A 6,000-nucleotide genomic window follows, 5' to 3' on the forward strand; every position below is an offset into this window, starting at 1 on the left:
CATCCTGACACTAGGGGCAATTTAGCATGGCCAATCAACCTAACCCGCACATCTTTCAGACTGTGGGGGCAAACCGGAGCATCTGGAGGAAACCCACACAGATACGGGGAGAATGTTCAAACTCCACACAGACCCGAGGCTGGAATTGAACCCAGATCCCTGGAGCTGTGAGGCAACAGTGCTGACCACTGTGCCACCATGCCGCCCAACCATGTTTTTATCAAATGATGAGCTGGCTTGAGCTGCCAAATAGCTTGCCCCTGCTCCTAGTTTGCATTGTCATCCATATGTTCATGTGTCTTACCTCCATCCTGGGTGGTTTTGTCCTTGCTACATTCAGGGCTTCACTCAGTGCTGCCATTCTGAGCCCTGTTGGAGTGGTTCCTTTGAATAGAGATCCTTTATGGGATGATTTGTGCATTAGCCCAATCGTCCTTGTTGAACGTTCAAGTGGGATGATAACACTGTGGGTCAGAGGCAAAGCCTCAGCAAAAGTCTCTGGTTCAAGCCAATTGACAATCTGCTTATTTGTAAGCGAATTATTCTGGAACGTTCCACCCTTTGTATCCGTGACATCCATTTACCTGGCTGTTTGAGAAGGGAGGAGGTTTTCAGGCAGTCGGGAGTAGGGTTTCTGAATTGATTTTATTGTTTAAGTTTCTGCTCAGACTCATTTGCATAATGACGTGTAAAACCTTCCATGATCCTGGGGCAATCGAGCAGCATGTTCTAATGCAATTACCTTTTGTTCCCATTCCTTGTTATATTTAAGTGACTATCTTACTGTGCTTACCCCAGTCCAACGCCGGCATCTCCACATCATACTTAAATGAGACAATGTTTCACCAGAGCAGCTGAACATGGAGTTTATCACAAAATGTAAACAATTTGAAGTCATCTTTAATCCACTTGCTGTGAGTGACCTGATTGTAAATAAACTGAAAATGGTTTTAAAAACCTGTACCAAGATATCTGCTGCTTTCACTGGGGTGAAATTATACATTTCTTGGTAAATTCAATTTTTTTTTTAACTGTTACAAGTTTTATTAAATGTGCCTATTACTGAACAGTGTTTAGCACTGCTGCCTCACGACACCAGGGTCCCAGGTTCAATTCTGGCCTCAGGTCACTGTCTATGTGGAGTCTGCACATTGTCCCCGTGTCTGTGTGGGTTTCCTCCGGGTGCTCCAGTTTGCTCCCACACTCCAAAGATGTGCAGGTTAGGTGGATTGGCCATGCTAAATTGCCCCTTCGTGTCAGCGGAGTTAGCAGAGCAAATACATGGGGTTGTGGGGATAGGGTCAGGGTGGGATTGTTGTCGGTGCAGATTCGATGGGCTGAATGGCCTCCTTCTGCACTGTAGGGATTCTATGAACTTGCAACTAAAAGAAAACAGGTACATTTTAAGGATTCATTCTGAAGGATCACACATAAACACAATTAGTGAAAACTTGCTCTTCAGTCTGGGGGCCTGGCCAGCTGTGTGGCTGGCACCAGCATCAAGATTGGTGTTTTTTAAACCAAGCCAGAAGATTGCAGAAACATGAAATGTACATGTGTGAAATTCACACTTGAAATGTGGCAGTGACGTAGTGGCATTGTCACTGGAGCAATAATTCAGAGACCTAGGGTACTGCTCTGGGGACCTGGGTTTGAATCCCACCACAGTAGATGGTGAAATTTGAATTCCATAAAAAACTGGAATTAAGAATTTACCGATGACCATGAAACCATTGCCGATTGTCAGAAAAACCCAACTGGTTCACCAATGTCCTTCAGGGAAGGAAATCTGTCGTCCTTGCCTGATCTGGCCTACATGTGACTCCAGACCTACAGCAATGTGGTTGACTCTTAAATACTCACAGCTGAAGGGCAATTAGGGATGGGCAATAAATGCTGGCCAAGCCAGTGATGCCTATGTCCCATGAACGAATATTTAAAAAAAATCTTTGATCTTTCTGTGCTGAATTGTCCAATTTTGGATGAACAGGTACAGAAATATCCAGAGCGGCCTATCGCAGGTCACCCAGCTCTTTATTATCTTCAGTGGAACTCTGTCATCTGTTGTCCTTCTGCCCTGCTGAGAATTATAGTTGTGATTTTCAATCTCTGTGGATGGGGGGACATTATTCTTGCCGTTTTAGTGTTTTTTTCTGACATTTATATTGCGTGCAGTGAAAAACTTTGCTTCCTTGTTTGTTAGTTGCTCCTCACGAGCTGTTGTAATTAAACTCCAGGATGTAAATTGGAAACACACCATTTAATATTTCCTTGTGCAGGAATGGTGGCAATCGTGAGCTGCAGAAGGAGAAAATAAAAATGAAGGGACTGCAGGAGCAAATGGCAGACGGTCAACTTCAGAGATTGTGTTAAACTTCTGTTGCTCTTTACAAGGAGGTAATTAAGAGAGAGCAAAGGATACAACACAATTCTATGATTCCACTGTCACCGTCCATTATTAGAAGCTTAAACGCAACAATGATTGCTGGGGTACTTGGTTATTCAGCCTTTGTGCGTCAGGAAACCTTCCCACAATTCCCCGAGACATTTACAATGTACTTCAATATCTGTCACTGGGATTTGAAGAGAGAAATATCTTCAGGATCCCTTCCTGAGAGAATATGCTTGATGGTATCGCTGATGATCATTCAAATCGTTCCTTCTACTTATTAACTGAAGGAACTTACTTCTCCTCAGTCATTGATTTCCTCAGTCTTGTTATTGGCAGGGTACATTGGTGAGAGCATTTCTACCTCCGAGCTGAGATCAATTCAAGTTAATCTGCAAAAGCTTTCAGTTCCCTCGTGGAACCACACAAATCAAACCTTTTCCTTTCCCCCTCACAGATCACTGTGAGTTTGCTCCTGAAATATAAATGTGATGTTACGTTACTGGAGGAGAAGAGCCAGAGAGTCAGACAGCGCAAAAAGAGGCCCTTCAACCCATCATGTCTGTGCTGGTCATCAAGCACCTATCTATTTTAATCCCATTTTCTAGCACTTGGTCTGTAGCCTTGTATACTGTGGCATTTCAAGAGGTCACCCAAATGGATAGCTGGAGCCTTTATCCCAGGGTAGAAATGTCAATTACTCGGGGACATAGGTTTAAGGTAAAAGGGGGAAAGTTTAAAGGAGTTGTGAAAGGCAAGTTTTTTACACGGAGGGTGGTAAGTACCTGGAATGCACTGCCAGAGGAGGTGTAGCAGATACAACAGCAATATCTATGAGGCATCTTGACAGAAACATGAATAGGCTGAGAATAGAGGGATACGAATTACATAGAGGTGAAAGGTCTTTAGTTTAGAAAGCAGTTTAGAAACTACAACAGGTCGTGAATGTAACCTAACCCATCACGCCAACCAGCCTCCCATCCATTGACTCTGTCTATACTTCCCGCTGCCTTGGAAAAGCAGTCAGCATAATTAAGGACCCCACGCACTCCAGACATTTTCTCTTCCACCTTCTTCCGTCGGGAAAAAGATACAAAAGTCTGAGGTCACGTACCAACCGACTCAAGAACAGCTTCTTCCCTGCTGCTGTCAGATTTTTGAATGGACCTACCTTGTATTAAGTCGATCTTTCTCTAAACCCTAGCTATGACTGTAACACTACATTCTGCACTCTTTCATTTCCTTCTCTATGAGCAGTATGCTTTGTCTGCGTAGCATGCAAGAAACAATACTTTTCAAAGAACAAAGAAAATTACAGCACAGGAACAGGCCCTTCGGCCCTCCAAGCCTGCACGGACCATGCTGTCCGACTTAACTAAAACCCTCTACCCTTCCGAGGACCATATCCCTCCATTCACATCCTATTCAGGTATTTGTCAAGATGCCCCTTAAAAGTCACTACTGTATCCGCTTCCACTACCTCCCCCGGCAGTGAGTTCCAGGCACCCACCACCCTCTGTGTAAAAAACTTGCCTTGTACACCTCCTTTAAACCTTGCCCCTCGCACCTTAAACCTATGCCCCTTAGTAATTGACTCTTCCACCCTGGGAAAAAGCTTCTGACTATCCACTCTGTCCATGACCCTCACAATCTTGTGGACTTCTGTTAGGTCACCCCTCAACCTCCGTCATTCCAGTGAGAACAAACCAAATTTTTCCAACCTCTCCAACTGGTAATTGAAAAAAGGAACCAAGCCAAAATGTGGCATCAAATGTTTTCTGATTGGTAGTGAAAAAGGTTATCTAGGACTGCAGCGAGATCCTGATCAATTGGGCCAGTGGGCTGACGAATGGCGGATAGAATCCAACTTAGATAAATGCGAGGTGATGCATTCTGGTCATAGAGTCATAGAGTCATCGAGGTTTACGCATGGAAACAGGCCCTTTTCACTGTATGTTAATACATGTGACAGTAATAAATCAAATCAAATCCATCATGTGTTGGTGCAGTCTTGGTGGGCTGAAAGGCCTGTTCCTGTGCTGTGCCTTCTTAGTTCTTTGTTTTAATAGTTGTGAGTGTCGACCACCCTTCCTGGCAGTGAGTTCCAGATTCCCACCACCCTTTGGGTGAAAAACCTTACCCTCAAATCCCATCTAAATCGCCTGCCCCTTAACTTAAATCTATGCCCCTTTGTTATTGACCCGTCTAATCAGGGGAAAACTTTCTTACTATCCATGTGTCTCCTCGTTTTGGACACTTCAGTCAGGGTCCCCCTCAACCTTCTCTGCTCTGAGGAGAACAACCCCAGCCTAAGCAGCCTCTCTTCATAGCTGAAACGCTTCCAGCCCAGGTAAATATCCTGGTGAATCCCCTGTGCATCCTCTCAGGGGCACCAGGTGAGTATTGGTCACAGCTAACCACAGTCAGAAAACTGGTCACAGCATTTGCCAACTTTTATTAAACCAAAAGAGCAATTTCTCCCAATAGTTTTATGTATATCAGTAAAGAATATATTTAAACAGATGTTGAGTGAGTGTTTTAATGAGATAAACCAGCAACCCTGCTGCAGGAAAACTATTTTTTGATTTATTCATTATTTATTCATTCATGGGACATGGGTGTCGTTGGCTAGGCCAGCATTTATTGCCCATCCCTAGTTGACCTTGTTCAGAGGGCAGTTGAGAGTCAACCACATTGCTGTGGGTCTGGAGTCACATGTAGGCCAGACCAGGTAAAGACGGCAGATTTCCTTCCCTCAAGGACATTAGTGAACTGCTACAAGTTTGTCCGCCTAAATAAACAGCGTGGTATGCGCTTAGGAGGGTGTATTCTCTAAGACATTTGAGCCTGAAGTTGGCTTATCAGACTAAAATAGAAGTAAAACATTGCAGATGCTGGAGATCTGAAATAAAAACAGAAAGTGCTGGGAAAACTCAGTAGGTCTGACAGCGTCTGTGCAGCAAGAAACAGAGTTAACATTTCGAGTCCAATTGACAAAGTCAAATTGTTAACTCTGTTTTTCCCTCCACAGATGCTGTGAGACCTCTTACGTTTTCCAAGCATTTTTTCAGGTTACTTCTCAGGCCACAGCCTTCTAGATAATATTTGGAATGATGGATGGGGGAGTGGCAATCAGGCCAATTCAGGTGCGTTCTGTGTGAGATCGCTTTTATTTGAAGTAGCATGATCACTGGACTGAAATGTTCAACATCTTTGTAATGTTGTTCTTGGTGAATTTTTATGCTCATTGACTTTACGGAATATTGTGGCTGGGAAATGGGACATATTATTTTTCTGTTATTTGATGCTTGTGGTGTGTACTGTGAGATCATGCAGGCCATTTGCCTGGTGATTAGTAATGCGCTCGATCATTTTGTGGTGAGTTATGCTCATGAGGATCTTTTAGTATTTGCCGCATTCTCAAGCAAAGCTTCAACCACAGAAAGCAATGAGCTGCTGTGGGACAATCTTGTATTGCAGCAACCTATGGAATCGTTTCAAATGTATATGCATTTCATGTCAAGAGAGGAAGCCATAGTGGTAATGTCATCAAATCATAGAATCATAGAATCCCTATAGTGCAGATGGAGGCCATTCAGCCCATCGAGTCT

General features: G+C 43.8%; 1 long non-coding RNA gene across 1 annotated transcript in view; it reads left to right on the top strand.

Annotated features, from left to right (window-relative positions):
* LOC144499210 (uncharacterized) overlaps positions 1 to 5,461 on the top strand; it is a 313,266-nt gene extending 307,805 nt beyond the window's left edge. Inside the window, exon 3 of the long non-coding RNA XR_013498794.1 lies at positions 5,421 to 5,461. This is a non-coding gene — a long non-coding RNA (uncharacterized LOC144499210). The remainder of the gene's footprint in view (positions 1 to 5,420) is intronic.
* The last annotated feature ends 539 nt before the right edge of the window (positions 5,462 to 6,000 follow it).

The sequence above is a fragment of the Mustelus asterias genome, chromosome 9, assembly GCF_964213995.1.
Source record: "Mustelus asterias chromosome 9, sMusAst1.hap1.1, whole genome shotgun sequence".
NCBI classification, from domain to species: domain Eukaryota; kingdom Metazoa; phylum Chordata; class Chondrichthyes; order Carcharhiniformes; family Triakidae; genus Mustelus; species Mustelus asterias.